The 24,868-nt window shown below is 41.5% G+C and overlaps 1 long non-coding RNA gene across 1 annotated transcript in view; it reads left to right on the plus strand.

Annotated features, from left to right (window-relative positions):
* LOC113619895 (uncharacterized) overlaps positions 1-24,868 on the plus strand; it is a 321,238-nt gene that overhangs the window by 292,484 nt on the left and 3,886 nt on the right. Inside the window, exons 4-5 of the long non-coding RNA XR_003432572.1 lie at positions 11,331-11,393; positions 21,722-21,906. This is a non-coding gene — a long non-coding RNA (uncharacterized LOC113619895). The remainder of the gene's footprint in view (positions 1-11,330; positions 11,394-21,721; positions 21,907-24,868) is intronic.

A 24,868-nucleotide genomic window follows, 5' to 3' on the forward strand; every position in this document is an offset into this window, starting at 1 on the left:
GAGAGCTGTGAAGGAGGAAAAGTTTCCACACACTAGGAAGCCCCTTCACTGGCAGAGACGGGGGATGGGCGGGGGTGGAGAAGCTTCAGAGCCACGGAGGAGAGCACAGCAACAGGGGTGCAGGGCGCAAAGTGGAGAGAATCCCGCACAGAGGATCGGTGCCGACCAGCACTCACTAGCCGGAGAGGCCTGTCTGCTCGGCAGCCAGGGTGGGTGGGGGCTAGGAGCTGAGGCTCGGGCTTCAGAGGTCAGATCCCAGGGAGAGGACTGGAGTTGGCTGCATGAACACAGCCGGAAGAGGGCTACTGCACCACAGCTAGCTGGGAGGGAGTACAAGAAAAGGTCTGGAGCTGCCTAAGAGGCAAGAACCATTGTTTGGGGATGCACGAGGAGAGGGGATTCAGAGCACCGCCTAAATGAGCTCCAGAGACAGGTGTGAGCCGCGGCTATCAGCATGGACACCTGGCATGAAACGCTCAGGCTGCTACTACAGCCACCAAGAAGACTGTGTGCAAGCACAGGTCACTATCCACGCCTCCCCTCCCGGGAGCCTGTGCACCCCGCCACTGCCAGGGTCCCGTGATCCAGGGACAGCTTCCCCGGGAGAACACACTGTGTGCCTCGGGCTGTTGAAACATCATGCTGGCCTCTGCCACTGCAGGCTCGCCCCTCCCTACCCCCAGCCTGAGTGAGCCAGAGACCCCTAATCAGCTGCTACTTTAACCCTGTCCTGTCTGGGCGGGGGAACAGACACCCTCAGGCAACCTACATGCAGAGGAGGGGCAAAATCCAAAGCCGAACCCCAGGAGCTGTGCAAACAAAGGAGAGAAAGGGAAACTTCTCCCAGCAGCCTCAGGAGCAGCAGATTAAATCTTGACAATCAACTTGATGTACCCTGCACCTATGGAATACCTGAAGAGACAAGGAATCATCCAAAATTGAGGTGGTGGACTTTGGGAGCAACTATAGACTTGGGGTTTGCTTTCTGAATCTAAATTGTTTCTGGTTTTATGTTTATCTTAGTCTAGTATTGAGAGCTTATTATCATTGGTAGATTTGTTTATTGATTTGGTTGCTCTCTTTATTTTATATATATATATATATATATTTTTTTTTTCCTTTTTCTCTTTTTCTGAGTATGTATGTGTATGCTTCTTTGTATGGTTTTGTCTGTATACCTTTGCTTTTACCATTTGTCCTAGGGTTCTGCCTGTCTGTTTTCTTGGGGTTTTGGGGGTTAGTTTTCAGCGCTTGTTACCATTGGTGGATTTGTTTTTTCGTTTGGTTGCTCTCTTCTTTCTTTCTTTTTTTAAATAACTTTTTTATTTTTAATATTTTTAAAAATTCTTTATTTTAATAACTTTATTTTATTTTTTCTTTCTTTCTTTCTTTTTCTCACTTTTCTTCTGAGCCGTGTGGCTGACAGGGTCTTGGTGCTCCAGCTGGGTGTCAATCCTGAGCCTCTGAGGTGGGAGAGCCAATTTCAGGGCATTTATCCACCAGAGACCTCCCAGCCCCATGTAATATCAAACAGTAAAAGGTCTCCCAGAGATCTCCATCTCAACGCTATGACCCAGCTCCACTCAATGACCAGCAAGCTACAGTGCTGGATACCCCATGCCAAACAACTAGCAAGACAGGAACACAACCCCATCCATTAGCAGGGAGGTTGCCTAAAATCATAATAAGTTCACAGACACCTCAAAACACACCACCAAATGCACTCTTGCCCACCAGAAAGACAAGATCCAGCCTCATCCACCAGAGCACAGGCACCAGTCCCCTCCACCAGGAACGCTACACAACCAACTGAGCCAACCTTACCCACTGGGGGCAGACACCAAAAACAATGGGAACTATGAACCTGCAGCCTGCGAAAAGGAAACGCCACACACAGTAAGATAAGCAAAATGAGAAGACAGAGAAATGGCGCAGCAGATGAGGGAGCAAGGTAAAAACCCAACAGACCAAACAAATGAAGAGGAAATAGGCAGTCTGCCTGCAAAAGAATTCAGAGTAATGATAGTAAAGATGATCCAAAATCTTGGAAATACAATGGAGAAAATACAAGAAACGTTTAACAAGGACCTAGAAGAACTAAAGAGCAAACAAACAATGATGAACAACACAGTAAATGAAATTAAAAATTCTCTAGAAGGAATCAACAGCAGAATAACTGAGGCAGAAGAACAGATAAGTGACCGGGCAGATAAAATAGTAGAAATAACTACCACAGAGCAGAATAAAGAAAAAAGAATGAAAAGAAATGAGGACAGTCTCAGAGACCTCTGGGACAGCATTAAACGCACTATCGTTCAAATTACAGGGGTCCCAGAAGAAGAAGAGAAAAAGAAAGGGACTGAGAAAATATTTGAAGAGATTATAGTTGAAACTTCCCTAATATGGGAAACGAAATAGTCAATCAAGTCCAGGAAGCTCAGAGGGTCCCATACAGGATAAACTCAAGGAGAAACATGCCAAGACACATATTAATCAAACTATCAAAAATAAATACAAAGAAAACATATTAAAAGCAGCAAGGGAAAAACAACAAATAACACACAAGGGAATCCCCATAAGGTTAACAGCTGAACTTTCAGCAGAACCTCTGCAAGCCAGAAGGGAGTGGCAGGACATATTTAAAGTGATGAAAGGGAAAAAACTACAACCAAGATTACTGTACCCAGCAAGGATCTCATTCAGATTTGACGGAGAAATTAAAATCTTAACAGGCAAGCAAAAGCTAAGAGAATTCAGTGCCACCAAACCAGCTTTACAACAAATGCTAAAGGAATTCTCTAGGCAGGAAACACAGGAGAAGGAAAAGACCTACATTAACAAACCCAAAACAATTAAGAAAATGGTAACAGGTACATACATATGGATAACAACCTTAAATGTAAATGGATTAAGTGCTCCAACCAAAAGACATAGACGGGCTCAATGGATACAAAAACTAGACCCGTACATATGCGGTCTACAAGAGACCCACTTGAGACCTAGGGACATACAGACTGAAAGTGAGGGGATGGAAAAAGATATTTCGTGCAAATGGAAATCAAAAGAAAGCTGGAGTAGCAATTCTCATATCAGACAAAATAGACTTTAAAATAAAGACTATTGCAAGAGACAAAGAAGGACACTACATAATGATCAAGGGATCAATCCAAGAAGAAAATATAACAATTGTGACTATTTATGCACCCAACATAGGAGCACCTCAATACATAAGGCAAATGCTAACAGCCATAAAAGGGGAAAGAGACAGTAACACATTCATAGTAGGGGACTTTAACACCCCACTTTCACCAATGGACAGATCATCCAAAATGAAACTAAATAAGGAAACACAAGCTTTAAATGATGCATTAAACAAGATGGACTTAATTGATATTTGTAAGACATTCCATCCAAAAACAACAGAATACACTTTCTTCTCAACTGCTCATGGAACATTCTCCAGGACAGATCATATCTTGGGTCACAAATCAAGCCTTGGTAAATTTAAGGAAATTGAAATCGTATCAGGAATCTTTTCTGACAACAACGCTATGAGACTAGATATCAATTACAGGAAGAAAAATCTGTAAAAAACACAAACACATGGAGGCTAAACAGTACACTATTAAATAACCAAGAGATCACTGAAGAAATCAAAGAGGAAATCAAAAATACCTAGAAACAAATGACAATGAAAACACAGTGAACCAAAACCTATGGAATGCAGCAAAAGCATTCTAAGAGGGAAGTTTATAGCAATACAATCCTACCTCAAGAAACAAGAAACATCTCAAACAACCTAACCTTACACCTAAAGCAGTTAGAGAAAGAAGAACAAAAAAACCCCAAAGTTAGCAGAAGGAAAGAAATCATAAAGATCAGATCAGAAATAAATGAAGGAAATGATAGCAAAGATCAGTGAAACTAAAAGCTGGTTCTTTGAGAAGATAAACAAAATTGATAAACCATTAGCCAGACTAATCAAGAAAAAAAGGGAGAAGACTCAAATCAATAGAATTAGAAATGAAAACAAAGTAACAACTGACACTGCAGAAATACATAGGATCATGAGAGATTACTACAAGCAACTCTATGCCAATAAAATGGACAACCTGGAAGAAATGGACAAATTCTTAGAAAAGCACAACCTTCCAAGACTGAACCAGGAAGAAAAAGAAAATATAAACAGACCAATCACAAGCACTAAAATTGAAACTGTGATTAAAGATCTTCCAACAAACAAAAGCCCAGGACCAGATGGCTTCACAGGTGAATTCTATCAACATTTAGAGAAGAGCTAACACCTATCCTTCTCAAAGTCTTCCAAAATATAGCAGAGGGAGGAACACTCCCAAACTCATCCTATGTGGCCACATCACCCTGATACCAAAACCAGACAAAGATGTCAGAAAAAAGGAAAACTACAGGCCAATATCACTGATGAACATAGATACAAATATCCTCAACCAAATAGTAGCAAACGGAATTGAACAGCACATTAAAAGGATCAAACACCTTGATCAAGTGGGGTTTATCCCAGGAATGCAAGAATTCTTCAATATATGCAAATGAATCAATGTGATACACCATATTAACAAATTGAAGAATAAAAACCATATGATCATCTCAATAGATGCAGAGAAAGCTTTCGACAAAATTCAACACCGATTTATGATAAAAACCCTGCAGAAAGTAGGTATAGAGGGAACTTTCCTCAACATAATGAAGGCCATATATGACAAACCCACATCCAACATCGTTCTCGGTGGAGGAAAACTGAAACCATTTCCACTAAGATCAGGAACAAGACAAGGTTGCCCACTCTCACCACTATTATTCAACATAGTTTTGGAAGTTTTAGCCACAGCAATCAGAGATGAAAAAGAAATAAAAGGAATCCAAATAGAAAAAAAACAAGTAACGCTGTCACTGTTTACAAATGACATGATACTATACATAGAGAATCCTAAATATGCTACCAGAAAACTACTAGAGCTAATCAAAGAATTTGGTAAAGTAGCAGGATACAAAATTAATGCACAGAAATCTCTTGCATTCCTATATCCTAATGATGAAAAATATGAAAGAGAAATTAAGGAAACACTCCCATTTACCACTGCAACAAAAAGAATAAAATACCTAGGAGTAAACTTACCTAAGGAGACAAAAGACCTGTATGCAGAATTCTATAAGACACTGATGAAAGAAATTAAAGATGATACAAACAGATGGAGAGACACACCATGTGCTTGGATTTGAAGAAGGAATGTTGTGAAAATGACTATACTACCCAAAGCAATCTACAGATTCAATGCAATCCCTGTCAAACTACCAATGGCATTTTTCACAGAACTAGAACAAAAAATTTCTCAATTTGTATGGAAACACAAAAGACCCAGAATAGCCAAAGCAATCTTGAGAACAAAAAACAGAGCTGGAGGAATCAGGCTCCCTGACTTCAGACTATACTACAAAGCTACAGTAATCAAGACAGTATGGTACTGGCACAAAACCAGAAATATAGATCAATGGAACAGGATAGAAAGCTCAGAGATAAACCCACGCACATATGGTCACCTTATCTTTGATAAAGGAGGCAAGAATATACAATGGAGAAAAGACAGCCTCTTCAATAAGTGGTGCTGGGAAAACTGAACAGCAACCTGCAAAATATTGAAATTAGAACACTCCCTAACACAAACACAAAAATAAACTCAAAATGGATTAAAGACCTAAATGTAAGGCCAGACACTGTAAACCTCTTAGAGGAAAACATAGGCAGAACACTCTATGACATATATCACAGCAAGGTCCTTTTTGACGCACCGCCTAGAGAAATAGAAATACAAACAAAAGTAAACAAATGGGACCTAATGAAACTTAAAAGCTTTTGCACAGCAAAGGAAAGCATAAAGAAGATGAAAAGGCAACTCTCAGAGTGGGAGAATATATTTGCAAATGAAGCAACTGACAAAGGATTAATCTCCAAAATTTACAAGCAGTTCATGCAGCTCAATATCAACAACACAAACAACCCAATCCAAAAATGTGCAGAAGACCTAAATAGACGTTTCTCCAAAGAAGATATACAGATTGCCAACAAACACATGAAAGGATGCTCAACATCACTAATCATTAGAGAAATGCAAATCAAAACTACAATGAAGTATCACCTCACACTAGTCAGAATGGCCATCATCAGAAAATCTACAAACAGTAAATGCTGGAGAGGGTGTGGAGAAAAAGAAACTGACTTGCACTGTTTGTGGGAATGTAAATTGATACAGCCACTATGGAGAACAGTATGGAGTTTCCTCAAAAAACTAAAAATAGAACTACTGTATGACCCAGCAAATCCCACTACTGGGCATATACCCTGAGAAAACCATAATTCAAAAAGAGTCATGTATCACAATGTTCATTGCAGCTCTATTTACAATAGCCAGGACATGGAAGCAACCTAAGTGTCCGTCAACAGATGAATGGATAAAGAAAATGTGGCACATATATACAATGGAATATTACTCAGCCATAAAAAGAAACGAAATTGAGTTATTTGTAGTGAGGTGGATGGACTTGGAGTCTGTCATACAGAGTGAAGTAAGTTAGGAAGAGAAAAACAAATACCACATGCTAACACATATATATGGAATCTAAAAAAAAAAAAAGTTCTGAAGAACCTAAGGGCAGGACAGGAATAAAGATGCAGACGTAGAGAGTGGACTTGAGGACGAGGGGACGGGGAAGTGTAAGCTTGGACGAAGTGAGAGAGTCGCATGGATATATATACACCACCAAATGTAGAACAGCTAGTGAGAAGCAGTTGCATAGCACAGGGAGATCAGCTCGGTGCTTTGTGACCACCTAGGGTGGTCGGATTGGGAGGATAGCGTGGAGACGCAGGAGGCAGGAGATATGGGGATATATGTATATGTATAGCTGATTCACTATGTTATAAAGCAGAAAGTAACCCACCATTGTAAAGGAATTATACTCCAATAAAGATGTTAAAAAAAAGATTAATAAATAGTGATTTTGTCGTTAATGAATAAGTATTTTGTATTCACTAATTGATAAATATTTTATGGGGTTATACCTTGGGATGAAATATCCTGTTCCCGTTAAATTTTCACCCATTAATGTAAGCATCCATTGATCATTTTGCCTGAATTATTACTCTGATAGTTACCAAATGACAATTTTCTAACTTTTATTATTCTGTATTTATTAGTTGGTATTCTAAGGTACAGTTTTTCCCTCTCTCCCATTTATTTTTTATTCATTCGTTTGTGTCAGTGTGAATTACTAGATTATAATTTTATTTAATGAGTTATAATCTATGATTGTCAATAGTTATTTTGATGCTCATATTTTCCCTGATTTTGGCAAGCATGGGTATGGGTGTTTGGGAGACTAGAGACAGGTGGAAGGAGAGAACCCTTTCAAGCTAGCCTTCTGTAATTTTGACACGTTCCCAAGATTTTTGAGCACTTTCTTACTTTCTAGAACCACAAGATGTTCCTGACTCATCTTGTATTTTCGTTGTCCTAGCCCTGGAATCCTCTATCTTTCCAATGGGCTCTGATTCCTTTTATCAGAGAATATTAATATGATCATTGCTACTGGTATATCATGGATTCTAGACCCACTTGGTGGAAGTAGCTAGGAAATGTATTCATGTACACACCTTCACAGACTCACATAAATTATATCGATCTGTATGAAATGTCATGAGTTCACATTGATACATCCACCAACCCAACATCCTTTCCATATTTGAAACTCTTTTCTCTGACAGTGAGAAATCTGGGTCCCGTTATCCTCAATATATTTGCTTATTTACTAAATAACCCTGTATGTAACCACTCCTAGCCCATATGGTGTCTTTGTATGAAGTAGAAAAATATGTCCCTTCTGAGTAAATTCCACGTGTCCCAGGATGCATGGCTTTTTGAGTGAGAAGCTGGATTTCAGGCCCCACTAACCCCTCAGCTGGTTGCCTTTGTGCAGTGAACAACATTCATAACCTACAGCAACCCTGTCACTTTCAGTCTGTCTGCCTGACAGTTGTTCCTTAATTCTTCTTTTAGTATAATTAAAATTTATGTGTGACACTGACAGAAATGGCACAAATAAAAAGCAATTTGAGTCCAATAAGCTATTTTATTTTATTTTTAGCTAACTAGTATTTATAGGTATTTACTTTTACCTAGTCTAGTGTGTGGTTTCTTCAAAGTTACTCGTATTCTTAGGAATAGAGGGCTCAGGAAAATTTGGATGTGTAACTCCTCTCCGCTAAGCCCTGATGTTACTGTAGCTGGCACATGGCATACGTTTGGGCTGAGAAGGTTTAGAAAAGATAAAGTTAGGGGGAAAGCTCTGACAAATAAACAAGGTTGGGAAGATGTGACATATTGGGATGGGGAGAGAGAGTACTAAATATACCCATCTGATAATATATAGATGGAAGTTGAAGGGACCGTGATTGGTCTATAGGGAATTTTAAGGGGATTATGCAATTCTTTAATTTCTTCCTTTTCCAGTTTTCTGATAAGCACTCAAATAGAGGGAAAGAAATTTTTTATTGTCCAACTTTAATGTTATTGCCTTCTTGAAATCTTCCGTAATGTCTACTGTATTTCCATAGTCCTAGCCTCAAATCATGGCAGAAATTTGGTTATGAGGTGACACAAACCTGAGATAGAGTGGAGAGGAAAGAGTCATCTAGGATCAAAGAGGGCACAGGGACAACAGTAAAAAATAGCTAGTACGTATTGGGCACTTACTTTGTGCCAAGCACTGTTCTATATGCTTTCCACGTGTTCCCTCATTTTAGCTCATAACTGCACGATAAGTAAGGTATTATGACTGTCATCCCTGTGGCACAGAGGAGGTAAAAGACTCAGAGATGTTGAGTAACTTGCTCAGGGTCAGATGGTTATTGAGGGGTGACGTGCATTCTCCAACCAGCAAGTAAACCCAGGTAGCCTGACCCTGGGGCTTAATAAGTGTACTGTGCTGCCTCTGCCAGTGGGCAGGGGAACTGAGGTCACCCAGTAGTTACCTTTCCTCCAGGAATCCTTGACTGTCTAGAAGCAAAGTTGGTTTTCAGAGGCCGACCAAGCATGGGTATGGATGTTTGGGGGGCTGAAGGCAGGTAATGAGAGGGTGTTTCCAATGACAGAACGAGGGCTAGACAGAGACAAGTGGGTGCTTTTGAAGAGGAGAATCTCTAAATATTTAATATTTTAGAAGGTTCAGGGAGAAACTGATTTTCTGGTAGTAAAAATGGTGTGCCTCTTTATGTTAAAAATGAGACTACTCAGTGTATCCTAACAATTTTATTTATTTAGAATTGTCTAGGAATTATGATCGTTCAGAATCAGATCAGCTTTGGGGGAGGTATATTAAAGTGTTCATATTTTTTTTTGATAGGTAAGAAGTGGATTTATTTAGAGAGAAACACACTCCACAGACAGAGTGTGGGCCATCTCAGAAAGTGAGAAAGGCACCAGGGTATGGGGTTGTCAGTTTTTATAGAACTGGGTAATTTCATAGGCTAATGAGTGCTATTTTCATAGGCTAAAATTGCTGGAGGAGTATTCCAGCTATTTTAGGAAGGGGCAGGGATTTCCAGGAATTGGGCCACCGCCCACTTTTTGATCCTTATGGTTGGTCTTGGAACTGTCATGGCACCTGTGGGTGTGTCATTTAGCTTGTTGATGTGAGTGTATACTGAGGCTCAAGGTCTAGTGGAAGTTGACTTGTCCGCCATCTTGGACCCATTTGGTTCTGATCAGTTTATGTCATGTCCTCGGGCTATGTCATTCTTTCAAAGGTTGTGCCCTGCCTCCTTCCCTCCTGTTTTATTTCCCCCTCAGAGAGTTTACTCCCATATTCTTATGGGAAGCAGAAGGGTGATGGTCTGTCTTCGGTAACTGCTTCAAGGCTGAGTAGGGGCATCAACCTTGTCTGTCAGGGAGTAAAAATCTCCGATGCCTGATCTAGGGGCTCCAGGGGCAGGGCAGCTCCTTGTTTTAAGTCAGTATGGGCTGGAATCCTCACATAGCCATCACCTTGGTGTGGAACTGTTGTAATTGTTTCCATAGCCTTTCTGTGAATCTCTTTGATGATGAAGCACTTTTTGTAACAGCATCAGAGTACAAAAATATCTATAAATGACAAAAGACTTAAAAGTCATGGTTAAACATCTGATTACAGTGTAATCGATAAAGAAACTTGGTCACAATAACCAGAATTACGAATTATTACATTTAACTTAACATACCAAATAATCCTAGTTATATATTTCTCTTTAAGATACCTCAGGGGACCTATAAAGTACCCTAAAGTTAGCTGGAAATCAAAAGAAACTTAATTAAAATTTGATATTTGGGAAGTTTGTCAAAAAGTTTTAAAACACTTGATCAAATAAGATCATAGGTCACTGTGAGACAATACTTATTCCTTAACCAAAGTTACAAAAGATCTCAAAAGCAAATACAAGTCACTTAAAGGCAAAGAAACTCACACAATCTGTTGTCAAAAGCAGCATTTCAAGAATACTTTGGAGGAAGAAACCAAATCCAGTCTTGTGCTGGCCCATTCCTAACAAAATCCATTTACCCAACTAAATTCAATCCAGTCTTAGAAAATTCTGATCATGCGTAACTCTTTTCAGTATTTTTCATTCTTCACACCTTCTCTTACTAAAAACACATATCTTACTTTTCTTAAAAGTTTTTTTCACATTGAATTACTTTTCTTGTTGACAAATTTGTAACAGATAGAATAAGGTCTTATTTGACCTCTAATAAACCTAGGTACAACAGAAGTAATATAGTTAGCATTGATGACTCTAACACGCCTATATTAATCAAACCAACAAGTTTAAGCCACCTTCAATAGCAGATATCAGTTTAGTATTAAATATTTTCCAGATGACATGAACCTGAAATTTATTCTGGCCAGATTGTTTTCTATTTCTGAGTATTTACATAAGGGCTTAATTTTAAAAAAACAATTAAGTAGAGCTCTTTTACGATTAATTTTTGGCAATACCATATACCTACAACGCACATATAGATACATATGAACACACAAACAAACACAGAGGCCTCATAGTTCCCATTCCAAAATTTCAGCCCTAAGTCAGGTACAACATAAAAGCCATCAGTTACAAGGGGTTGGATTCAAATTGGGCTTCTAGCAGATGGAACAGATCAATCTAGCAGATGGAACTAGTGTTTACAGACAAGATACTTAAGATTTCTATTTATCCTTGACAAGTCAAGTTCTAAATTACTTTACCCTCTTCTTAAAATTTGCAGTTTAAAAAGATGGCAGAGAGAAGAGTTCCTGAGAAGACCAGATAGGACATTTGCATCTCAAAGGTACAGGCAAGTTCCTCCCAAGATGACTTTGCTTCCCCTTTGTTTAATATTTACAAGCCTCTTGAGATAAATAGGGGAGGTTTGAGGAGTGGTAAAAGGATTCCTGGGTTCTGGATTATTTTTGGAGCCACACCTCTGGCCCTATAAAGACTACATTTGTAAGACAAGGACAGTTTTGTTTTCTTTGTCAAAGAATTGGGTGGTTACCTCAAGGATACTGAAGGACTGACATACTCATTCACCTAAGTTGGAAAGTTTTACTTTTCCTCATTTAGCTTAGGGGAGAAGGCCTCTTCCAAAATTCCTGTCAGGCTCTGAATATCAGCTATGGTCAGTTTAGTCAGACCAGTGGCCTCCTATTTTGATAATCTACTTACAAACATTTTTGAGGATCTTCCCTAGGTTTAAGAAATTTGTACCTTATATTTAGACACTGTGTAACCCTTTTTACTTAATAATCACCAGCTGGATATCTTTGGCTAAGCCCAGAACCTCGATATTCCACATTCCAGGGTCTACTATGGCTTCTATTTTAGCTTCAGATTTTATCTGTTCTTTTTTGCTTTTTGTTAGAACCATTTGGTGATGAGGGTGGTTCCCTTGCCCCTCGAGAAACAGAGTGACCCCTAACATAGTTAATAAATCACTTCCCACTAAAGGGATGGGACAGTCAGGCACAACCAGGAAGGAATGTAATAACAGCTGGCCGTTGACCTTGCACAAAAGGAGTTCCAGGGAAGTGTGCCTGTGTCTCTTCCCTGACAACCCAATTACATATTCCTTATGATTGCCAGAGTTTCCAGTCCTTTGGGTTAAGATCAAGAAGGTTGCACCAGTGTCTATAAGAAATTCTATCAAGTGGCCCGCCACATCAATGACCACCCAAGGCTCAACATTAGTTATGTAGTTGGTATCTCTAGGCAGAGCCACTTTCGGCTTTGGGCCCCTTCAGTCTTCTGATTGCAAAACCATCAATAGCCGAGGGGCCCCCTTCGCTCTCTGGCATCTGGGGCATTCCCTCTTCCAATGCCCTGGCTGTATGCAAAGGGCACATCGATCACAATCCTCACTCCAGTGCCCTTTTTGTCCACACAGGGTATGCTGGCCTTGTATGGGTACCCATGGGCCTTGTGGTCTGCCAGGGCCAGATTGGTCCAGAAAAACCGGCTTCCCCTTTAGTGGTCTCTGAGTGGACAAAGCCACTGCAATCATTTGGGCCTTTTTCATATTTCTCTGGGTGCGTTCAGTCTTTTTGGCCATATCCCTATTACTGAAAACCAAATAAGCCAATTGGGACAAAACAATCACTGGAGTCTGAGGACCAGCAGTTGCTTTCTGAATTTCACGCCTGATGTCTGGGGCAGACTGAGCTATGAAATGCAGAGTCAAAAGGACCTGTACCTAGCAGGAGGAGGGATCCACGTTTGTTCAGGATCCATGGCCCTGTAGGGTGGGTCAGTTAAAATGTCCTCTGTGTCCTTCCTAGAGTTATCCCTCTGAGCTATACACACCTTAAATTCCTTTTGGATTTCATTGCCTAGATGCAAGGCCGTGAAAATTTGAATATACGGTACTTCACTTCATTTTAAATTTCCTAACTCATATTGTGGCCAAACCTGATTACATAACCTAATAAGTTTTTTCCTTTTAATTCCTGTTGTCCACATCTTTCCCAATCCCAGAGTATATGGCCCAGAGGGGTATTGGTTGGGATTGATGCAGCCTGACCCACTTCATACAAGCCTGAGGTGACGTCTCTAACTCCCAGGCTATCCAAAATTCCACTCTTAAGTCAAAATCCACTGCGCAATTTGGTCAGAAGATTTGCACTTACGATTTTAGACGCTATCCCTTCCAAGGTAGTCTCCCAGCCAGTGTTAGTTCCCAAAAAGTCGCAAAAAAAATGTCACAGAAGACATCCCCAACAGTGTTGACGATGAGCAGGAGTTGGTCTAGCTATCAGTTGGGAATAAAGGGTCAGCATTTGTAAGGGTCAGAGGGCGAGGAGTAAAAGCAATAAAGAGTACACCTTGGTGGTCACACAGGTCTTCTGGGGTTAACAGAAGAAAGAAAGAAATAGAGCAGGAATGAATAAGAACACAAGAATGTAGGAGAAAAACCTCAGAGTCAAGGAGAAGAGTATAGAGATTAACAATTCTGTCCTGGACCTGCTGTTGGATGTGCATAAGTATACGGGGTTGACCTGCCAGTCAAAAATGAGCAGACAGCAGCAGAGCTTCCTCCCCAGTGTGCCTGGTTTGTGGCATCCCATGGGCCTCTGTAGGACCAAGACCTAACTCTCAAACATTTTCTTACCTTATCACTGTCCCTTCGTGGTCACCAGCTGAAATCGTGCACCTCAGATTGAGACTTGAACCCACACGGCCGGGACTCAAACCCGGCCAAAACCCAGACTGGGATTCAAACCCACACTGCTGGGACTCGAACCCACGCTGTTGGGACTCGAACCCAGCCAAAACCCAGATTGGGACTTGAACCCACGCTGCCAGGACTCAAACCCAGCCAAAACCCACAGTCTTCCAACTGAGATCACACACCTGGTTTCAGGACTTAATGAAGCTCAGGTTCTTGATGTCTCATCGCAGAAAGAATTCAGTGAGAGGCAAAGTAATAGGTAAGAAGTGGATTTATTTAGAGAGAAACACACTCCACAGACAGAGGGCGGGCCATCTCAGAAGGTGAGAAAGGCCAAGTGTTTACATTTGAAATAATAAAATGAATCCCTCATTCCCAGTGAACGGCACTGCACCGTGAACTATTTGGTTTTAACTGGCTGGTCTCAGAGTTGGTGGTGTATCCAGTAGTTTCACCGTATACTTTGCACATGCAAAAAATGAAAATGCTCACCTTGGATTGGCTAACGCCAGTTGAGAACACTTTTTAAATTTCTATTCCAATGTGTTAACGTTGTTTTCAGCGGGTCCAACTTACATTTTGCCAGTTATTTAAAGGATTCATGTAGAAACCTGAGTTTTCAGGTGCCATATTACTATTTCTCTAATGTTTTATCATCCCTTATAGATTGGTATCCCAAGCAGCTAGAGCTAGGACAGGTTATAGCAGGCTGTAAGAAGTCTCAATGTTAATCTCTTCTAACAAACTCATGAAAGTTTGAATCCTTTCCTTAGATATGATCAGTAGGCTGAGCAACCTTAGCAGCTGTGGTGAGCAGTGAAGTGAAACACTGGCTGAGAGTTTGAACTTCTTGACATGTTATGTCTCTTCTAAACATTAGAGTCTATGAGTTTACAACTTTGTATATGGATGACCCAGGACCAGGAAAAAGTGCCTCAGGGAAATTTCTGGGACTAGTTTAGTGTATGAAATCCAGTGATCATGTGATGAACAGGTGAGATAGAGATGAGCTAGGCAGCTCCACATTCATGGATGTTGAAATCTATTGGGTAAATATGTGGGTGATATTTATCACAGACAAAAGCAGGGAGAATGAATTCCCATGTAGTTGGTCTAGGAAGATTGTGCCCCGTAATTCTTCTCAAGACTTATCTTCATCCAGCCGTCATCTTCAGGCAGCTGCATCAACATCATCACCATCATCACCACCACCATCATTAGAATTGGCAATTTTGGAGACTTCTAATGTGCCAGCTTCTGCTTACACTTATACTTGTGATTTCTTTCCTTGATTTTTCAGTATCTGAGGATTTATCTTTATTTTGAGACCATATATGTATTTTTAAATGTTTATTTATATTTCTCAACATATATGTGTTGAAAGTGAGGAGAAGAATCAGTTAATTACAGCTCAGTTTGCCATGTTGATGGCAGTCTCCCACAGAAATTCGTTTATCCATTCAACAATTATTTAGTAATTGCCTCCTATGTGGCGGGTACCACTTTACGTGTTAGGGATAAAAGGGACAAAGATCCTGGCCTTCATGAAGCTTAGATTCCTATAGAAATCTACTCAGCACTTACTATGTGCCAGGAGACTATTCCAGGCTTTACATCTATTAACTCATTGGATCATCACAGTCATCCTGTGAGAGAAGTGTCATTATTGTATCCATTTTACAGATGAGGAAACTGAGACATACAAAGGTTAAGTCACTTGCCCAAGGTCATGCTGATAGTATAAGAGCTAGGCAGTGCAGATGCCATGTCCATGGCTTAACCACTATACCGTACAGCCTTTCTGTATGTGAATCTATGCCTAGAATATGGTGGGCTCTTGATATTTATTTGGTGAATGATGAAATGATTGAATGACCACACTGTACTATATCACCTGTAGTTTGTCTATCCTCTAGCAGATTCTGAGTTCTTTGAGGATAGGAACAATGTCTTCTTTTACTTTGTCTATAGTGCCAAAGACAGGGCCTGCATGGAGTACCTGCTCAGTAAAATATTGAACACTGGAATGAATGAACTGCCAGATGGTTCCTGGAATGACAATGATTCTCAACTTTAACATGCATAAGAGTAACCTGGGAGTCTGGCAAAATGGAGGCTGCAGGATTGCACCCTCAGGTCTTGGAATCTTCATTTTTAATGGGCCCCAGAGGTGGTCTGAGTACCTTCCTCTGACCACACTGTGTAGGGGCTGTCAGTGAATAACTGAGAGCCATGGAGCACCACGGTTGGTTGGTAGGTCACTGAAGTCTTGACAGTTTGGAAGCTTTGAAGCCTCATTTTAGAGAAAACCCTTGAAAACCAGCAAGGAGTGATTTACTCCCCAGGGAACCCAGGGAAATTGCCTTCGATACATAGTGACTCAGACCTGTGGAGTGTCAAGTCTAAGATTTGATGTTCCACAGATTGTCATAAAGAGATACATTCTGCCCATGTAACATTGCTGAGCAAGGCACCTACAGGTTTATCAGAACACATCCCAATTCTTGTCATAAGTGATGGTTTGAACAGCAATGTTGATATTTGGAAGTCTTGGTGTAGGCAACATCAGAGAACAGAAGTTTAAATCGTGGAAGGCTATTATATAATAAAATGAACCATGGGTAAAGAATCCTTTCTCTTAACTGGTCCCCATTGTTTTCATCTGCTAAATGAGGTTGAATTAAATGATCTCTGAAGGTCTTTCCATAATATTTGTAATAATATTTGTCATTTATTGCATGCCTACTGTGTGCCATGTGCTATTTTGGGACTTTACTTTTTTTTTTTTTCTTCTGTACGCGGGCCTCTCACTGTTGTGGCCTCTCCCATTGCGGAGCACAGACTCCGGACGCGCAGGCTCAGCGGCCATGGCTCACGGGCCCAGCTGCTCCGCGGCGTGTGGGATCTTCCCGGACCGGGGTACGAACCTGTGTCCCCTGCCTCGGCAGGCGGACTCTTAACCACTGCGCCACCAGGGAAGCCCGGGACTTTACCTTTATTGTTTCTAGTAGCTAATTCTCAGACTAATGTAACAATATTGTCATTACACTCCCAGAGAGATGTGTTATTTTTTAATCTAATATTTATTGATAGCTTCCTGTGTGCCAGGCATCAGGCTAGACACTGAGTACTTTGCCAGGCACTGAAGCATAAGGTGCCCAGTGTCACAAAGCTAGGAAGTAGTAGGGTGGGAATCCACCTCAGGTATGTTAAACTGAAGTCTAAGCTCTTTCTTGTTGCTCTCACACATTTCTTCTAAGACTCCATGTCTATAAAGTATGTGTGAGATCACTGACATTTTTTTCCTAATTCCTGTGCTATAGTGATTCCTGTAGGTACACATTAGAATCATCCACCTCTACTTCAAACTGATTAGATAACTATCTCTAGGGGAGGAGAAAGGGAGGGGAGGGAAAAATCAATGTCTTGTTTTAACAATTCCCCAGGTGATTCAAATGTGCTTCCAGAATTGAACACCAAATACTATACATTCTAATTTTTAAAAAACACATTTATTTTTAATTGATGTAAAGTACACAACATAAAATTTACCATCTTAACCATTTTTAAGTGTACAGTTTAGTAGTGTTAAGTACATTCACATTGTTATGCAGCTAATCTCCAGAACTCTTTTAATCTTCCCAAACAGAAGCTCTGAACCCACTAAACGATAATTGCTCATTCCCCCGCCTAGCCCCTAGCAACCACCATTCTATTTTCTGTCTCTATTAATTTACCCATTCTAGGTACTTGATATAAGTGGATTACACTATTTGTCTTTTTGTGACTGATTTATTTCACTTAACCTAATGTCCTCAAGGTTCATCCGTGTTGTATCATGTGTCAGAACTTCCTTTTTAAGACTGGATAATACTCCATTGTATGTATATTCCACATTTTGTTTAGCTATTCATCCATCAATGGACATTTCCAACTTTTGGCTATTGTGAGCAAATGCTACTATGAACACGGGTGTATAAATATCTGTTCAAAACCCTGATTTCAATTCTTTTGAATACATACCCAGAAGTGGAATTGCTGGATCATATGGTAATTCTATTTTTAATTTTTTGAGGAACTGCCACATTGTTTTCCACAGCGGCGGCACCATTTTACATTCCCAACAGTGCCCAAGGGCTCCAATTTCTCCACACCCTCATCAACACTTGTAAGTTTCTATTTTTTGATGGTAACCATCCTAAAGGGTATGAGGTGGTAGATTCTAGTTTTTAAATCCAATTATATTTATGTGGGAGAGCCTATCACTTAGTTTTAGTTTTAGTTATTTGTCTCTAAATCTTTAAATGATTTCACTTTCATTTTGCATTATTTTTCTTCCCACATTTGGAGAATCTCTCCAGATTCAGTATTGACCACTTTTCTCAGAACTACGGGAAGGGGTTGATGTTGAGGAGGTACTGGATTGGATCTCTGCTTTCTAGTTGCTTATGATATCTGGCTGGGAGCTTGCCTGTAGCCTTACTGGATTTTTGTCCTGGTTCAAGTCATACCTGCTCCTAACTGGTGGCTAATTTGTTCAAGTCCTTGAAAGATGGAGATAGCTAAATACACACTGTAGCCAAGTGAAGTGTGAGAAGCTCTTCCACGTAGAGTAAGTAGAGTGCATTGTGGCGCTCGGAATGGGTATAGTATTTTGGAAGGAAGACTGGCCTGATTAGAACTAAAATTCATGTCGGTAAAAGGTGGGAAATAATGTCAGATCAGTCAAAGCCAGATTTGGCAGAATCTTGGAAGTCAGGTGGGGCATTTGGAATTGTTGGGGCAGGTTGCAGGGCTGTCCATCAGGGCAGTGTACGACAGGCCATTAGCAGTGTCTGCATTGGTGGGATGGAGAGGAGGATGCTGTACCAGGTGAGTGGTCACATAGACAAGAGCATCATCAAGAATGCTAGACCAGAAAGGCAAATCTAAAAGTTATCTTCAAAGGAGAAATTGTAAGCTTTGACGATAGGTTGAATATGAGAACTCTGAGAGGGAGAAGCAGCTTCTTTTAAAACTATGAACATTCTGGGGATGAAGTGTTATCTTTTCAAAGGAGATTGTAGTTGTGGGGAAAGAGCCCCAATATTGATATTAGGCTTATATTTGACTGCAAGAGACAGAAACCCCAAAATATCAATGACTTAAATAAGATGGGAGTTTATATTTCTGTCACTAAAACAAAGTCCAGAAATGAGAAGACCACAATTCAAATAACTGGCCAGGGTTCCCATGGTCACATCAGCCTCCTTGTTGACAAAACCAGACTCATCCTCCTGCCTACCTTTGCTCCTTCTCCTCCTTTCACTTTCATTGACTGTTAAAATCCAGGCTTTATCCCATTTGATTCCCCACAATCAGCCGTGAGTAAATGCCATTGTACATCTGCCATGTGTCTTTTTTTTTTTTTTTTTTTGCGGTACGCGGGCCTCTCACTGTTGTGGCCTCTCCCGTTGCGGAGCACAGGCTCCGGACGCACAGGCTCAGCGGCCATGGCTCACGGGCCCAGCTGCTCCGCGGCGTGTGGGATCTTCCCGGACCGGGGCACGAACCCATGTCCCCTGCATCGGCAGGCGGACTCTCAACCACTGTGCCACCAGGGAAGCCCAGCCATGTGTCTTTGATCTCCGCTTTCATTCATCCCCTCCCACTTCAGCCCTGGCTTCAGCTCTCTCCTTTGGACCTTTACCACAACCTCCTCAAATTGTCTTCCAGTCTCTCCTCTAATCCATCCTTCTCATGGCTGCCAAGTTAGCCTTTCCAGAGCGCACATCACTCCTGACTCACAGCCCTTTGATGATCTCTCCTGTAGCTTCTAGAATAGTTAGAAATCTTCAGCTTGACATTCAAGGCTCCAGGTCAGTTAGCTAAAATCTTGCCTCCTAAAACAATGGTTAATTTCATTTTAACATCCTCGTTTTAATCTCATCTAATTTTCAAAACACTTTAAGGGAGATGACTTTTAGGTAAATTTCTCTTTAAGAGAATTAATGATAAGGAGAAACCACTTTTGTTGAAGTGTTTTCACATTCAAGGCCAAATAACAAGCTGACTGCGCTCTACTTTTTTCAAATGTAGTCCAATTTTGTCTTATTAGATCAAGTCTATGTTCCTAGTTTACCAAAGATCTGTGAGTTTTTTGGATTCTCTTTTGGTCCCTGCAAGTCAGAATTAGGAAGTTAGATCTAAGAAGGGTGGGCCTGCCACCCAGAAACAGGCCTGGCTGAGGGGCTGGAGGAGCCTGAGAGCTCATGCTTTTGTGAAGTGTGCCCTGCCCCAGATGATGCTGGGAAAGAGATATGATCTTCCCCCTCTGTTCGGAGGAGGGAGCAAAGGATGGGCAATGGGAAGGGTATTTGTGTTTTAGGGCAGCATCTCTCTGGGCCTGACTTGAAATGGATGTCTCAGCTGTAATGCTTACTCTTATGTGACTGTGGCGTTTTGTCTTACATCTCTGGCCTCAGTTGCCTAATCCATGAAATGGAGACTAATCATAGGAACCCCCCCCCCTTCCTTCTATTGTTGTTACCAAGTTCAAAGATGCTGGATTTAAAATACTTTCTAACTTTATCTAGGTTGTGGGAGTTTTAATACTTCCTCTGTTCATTTTCTATTGCTTCTGTTACAAGCTACCACCAAGTAGATGGTTTAAAACAACGGCAGTTTCTTCTCTCTCAGTTTGGGAGGCTAGCAATACAAAATCAAGGTGTCAGCAGGCCCGTACGCTCTCCAAAGGCTCTTGAGAGCTGTTCTCCCTTTCTTCTTCCTGGCTTCTGGCAGGTGCCAGAAATCTTTGGCATTCCTTGGCTGGTAGAAGGATCGCTCCAGTCTCTGCCTCTGTAGTCATATGCTGTTCTTCCTGCGTGTCTGTGTCTCTGTTTTCTCTTCTTTTACAGTATGATCTCATCTTAGCTAATTACATCTCTAAGGACCCTATTTCCAAATAAGGTCACATTCCGAGGTTCCAAGTGGACATGAATTTAAGGGGGGCAGTATTCAACATAGTACACCCCGTTACTGTCTGTTTTTAGAACAAAAATAGCACAGGCTAAGGGCTTAGCACAGCACTGCTATAGAAAGTGCAATGAATGGGTGCCATTACTTCGGTTGGTGTTGTTGCACTATTTACCCTTCCTCCTTCGTGATCCCCCTCTCCCCGTCCCTACCTCAGCACCACACACTTGGGCTTTGATCTGCTAAGACTCCTCTCCCCAGGCATGAAATGATCAGGTAACAGTGAATCTAAAATTCTCTTCTATAGAGGAAAAATGTGTTTATTTTTGCAGGGAGAGAGTAAGAGGGGATGCTGGTAAGGTGCCTCATTAAAATAATCAGTGAATTGAAAATGGGAGGGGTATTAAGGATCAAGCTGGCCTAGGCAAAAATATTTTGGGGCCTCTAACCACTATACATCCCAACTAAACTCATGTTTAACAAACAGTTGAGCTGGCACCTTTGTGTATCTGTAGTCTGTGTAGTGAGGGTAGGAATGGTTTCAAAAGGGGCAGAAGGAGCCATCCAGGGGTATGGAAATTGACTCAAGGAGACATGGGAAGGAGGCAGCCCGAGGTGGATAGGTGGAAAGGACACAGATGCCCAGGGTCTAGTCCTGGCTCTGCCTCTGACTCCATGTCAGATTTGGGGCAGGTCACTTCTTCCTCTGTCTGGGTTGCAGTTTCCTCATCTGTAAAATAAGGGGGTAGGCCATGAGAGCTCTGGGAACACACACCTGTGAGGGGCTTGGAGAGGAGGAGGTGATAAAGAGAGCCACAAGAGAGCTCTGCTGTGGGGGTTAGGAGAAGTCACCTTCCTCTCATGCCACTTGTAAAAATTGGGCATTCACGGCAAGATGCTGCATGATATAGAAACTTCTCTCATTTATTTTTCTCATGTGATCTTCAGAACAACTCTGTGAGGTAGGTGTATTAGGTGTTTATATTCCTATTTTACAGATGGGGAAACAAGTTTGAAGCAGGGTGTCCTGACTACAAATGCAGTGTTGTTTCCAAGATGCCGCAATGGTGGCTGCCTCTTGGCTCAGTGCCAGCTCACTCCGGGAGTGAAGATGAGTTCCTGGGCTCCACGTCACCCAACACGATGCCACACATCATGCATGCTCTGTGAATAGCTCTTGGTGGTAAGTGATTCAGACCTTGGGGTGGAAGGAGAAACTAATGAACAGGGTGCAGTTCAGCTAACACCTACTGCTGTGTGCCAGGCACTGCCCTTGGCTCTGTGGACTCAGGAGTGAACAAAACAGATATGGTCACTGTCCTCAAGAAGTTCAGAGTCTCTCAGGAAGACAGACACTCAACCAATAATTACCAAAATTTAATGGAACAAGTAGAAGCGTGAGATATGCTGTAGAGGAGAGTTTCCTGGTGCTTTGGGTGGGAACACTGAATAGGTCCCCTGACTCTGGGTGCAGCCAGGGAAGGCTTCCCTTAGGAGGTGAGGCTGTGACTGAGACTTGTCAGAGGAAAGGAGGTGGGGCTGTTGCTGGCACTGAGGGTGGACCCGGAAGTTACAGGAAAGCTGGAAAGAAGACCAAAGCAAACTCTTTTACTTCTTTTGTTGTAACTCCAACTTCCCTAAAGGACACCTTGAAAAAAAGAGAAAATGGTTTCAGGAGCTATTATTTTTTGCTACCTCACACTCAAAACTGGGCTCAGTGAAGTTTAATGTGAGACTTTTAATGCTCTGTGCATTAATTAATTACTCACCTCACAGTACATTAAATGTAAAATGCATTTAACGTAAAATCAAAGGCTCTAGTTCCTTGAATGGACTCCAGGCCTTTGTTTCTACTTGTGAGGCACGTCCACTTGCATTGGTCCTCAGAGATTTAGGGACTGGTCTTTTCCTCACCTTAGAAGCCAGAGGGTGTATCCAAGGGATAAGAGCATGAGTGGACTTGAGTGTTGGGTGGATAAGCAGTAGCTTCGCTGCCATTCTTTCCCCTCTCTGCTAACACCCCTTCCTGGGCTTCTCACGCTGTGAAGTCCACTCCTGATCACTCCTTCTCCTTCTTGGTCAAGGCCAGCTCAGGAAATCATGGTGTAGACCGACACTAGAAACGTAATCTAAAAAATCTTACGTTGCCTAGGTTCTTTTCCTTATTAACTGTGTGGCCACAGTTTCCTCACCTGTAACATGGAGATGATAATGCCTACTTCATAAGATTAGTCCTTTATATTTTCCAGGTTTTGCATTCTATAGATGTAGCGACAAGACTAAGAAAATTAGGTGATTTGTGCAAAGTTATGCAGCTAGTAGCCACAATCAGGAATACAGCCCAGATCTCCTATCTCTAAATCTAGTGCTCTTTCCACTAGCAAAACTTCAGCCATGGCTCATTAATGTGTCATGAATGTGTAGTCTTTGCTATGCTAAAATGTCGATCCCCTGGAGTGACCAGGTAAGGCCTAGGCTGGAGGAAAAAAAAATTCAGAAGCCCTGCACATAGGGCACTATAGTAAAAAAAAAAAAAAAACAACCTTCGGACTTGCTTGTTTTGCTATTATGTGACATCGTTGGTCATAGCTTTAATTTTTTTGTTTTGTGCCAGTTCACTGGTTGGAAGCAGAATTTTCTATGACAGCGTTGCCCTAGGAGTGTCGTGCTCTGCATGTTAAATGACACAGACTAGGTCTGTGGTGTGCTCGGAACTCGCCTTCCCTTTGTGCCGGGCAGCTGAAGGTTACGTGCCCCTGATCTCAACTCTTGCCTCCTGAAGTGGCCGTGCAGTCACCACGCTGGCCATCCTAGTGTCAGATTCAGATTATAACATGGTCTCAAGGAGTCACTGCCATCTCTCTTATTTCCATGACCTCAATTCCAAATTCATCAGGAATAGCTGCTTGGCTTCCACTGTTCTTGCATGGACTCTGTTACATTTCATGGAAATATGGAAATGTATGGATGAGTGAGTCGGTATATTCTTATTTTTTCTCTTCACTGTTAATTCCCTTAAAAAAATAAAAGGATAGGAGAAGTTTAAGCATTTTGAAAGAGACAGCTAATCAATACACATTATTCTCCAAACATTCTAGGAAATTCAAGGAAATTATAAAGTACCTCCTAAAGGCTCTTCAGTTATCTGTATGCCTGCCCTTCAGATAGAAAGTTTCCTCTTGGCACATAAAGAAGTCAAATTAGGCCCAGAAGAGACTATCCTTGTTGGAGCGTGAATGTCAAAGAAACGATCTTCAGTAAAATAGCTTTTTCTCTCAGCATGCCCGGGAGAGAACAATATCGTTGGTTATTGGTAATGCCTGTGCAAAGCACAGTGAGAGAGTTTTGGAGATCATAAGAACTGATATTTGTATGAGATCAGAATGTCTTGATGAGGATTTTTACTTATTCTGCCATTGGTGAAGACAGTTCACTTCAGAGTGTGCTAGGATTTGGGAGCTACAGAAGGGACAGGACCCAGCCTCTTACAAGACAGGCGAGAAGTGCCTTTATCAAGGTTTAGTGGTGCCTGCATGAAAACATCTCCTTCCTTAGATATGTGGACAAACATTGACCCATCTCCTCTGCCAACTTCAGAGGACCTGGTAAGCCTCTGGAGTCAGGATGTTGTCTCTAGCCCAGAGGACAGCCCCCTTGAGGGATATTTACAAACATCTTCCTGGTGACCAGCTTTCATAGCTGAGAGATTTCAAGAGAATTAGAGGAAAGAAGCAGTCGCTAGGAACCAAATGCCAGCATTTCACAATCATTAATGAAGCTAAAGTTCACCTTTTCTCTGGGTGAATTCCATGATACCCGCTCAGGCTGGACCAATAGGCTGGAATCTTCTTTTTGGAGACCCTCCTAGGGCCTGAGAGGAGGCTACACTTCTCACAGCTTCCTGGGTGTCAGAGGTAGCAGCCACCAGAGGTCCCTGGAGTGGCCATCGTTGTCCAGGCTCAATGTCTCTGCTTATCAGCTCTAGAAATTCTATGGTATCTTTTCAGACTGCAGGAACTAACTCAGAGGTTCAACTCACCTACATCTGGGGGCTACTGCAGGAACGTTCAATTCAGTTTAAATGCATTAGGGAGGTAGCATTGTCTACAGTATTGTTCTATAGGAGAGGAAAAATTTTTCCTTTA

The sequence above is a fragment of the Aethalodelphis obliquidens genome, unplaced genomic scaffold (assembly GCF_003676395.1).
Source record: "Aethalodelphis obliquidens isolate GAN/ISIS:26980383/991018 unplaced genomic scaffold, ASM367639v1 scaffold7, whole genome shotgun sequence".
Classification (NCBI taxonomy): domain Eukaryota; kingdom Metazoa; phylum Chordata; class Mammalia; order Artiodactyla; family Delphinidae; genus Aethalodelphis; species Aethalodelphis obliquidens.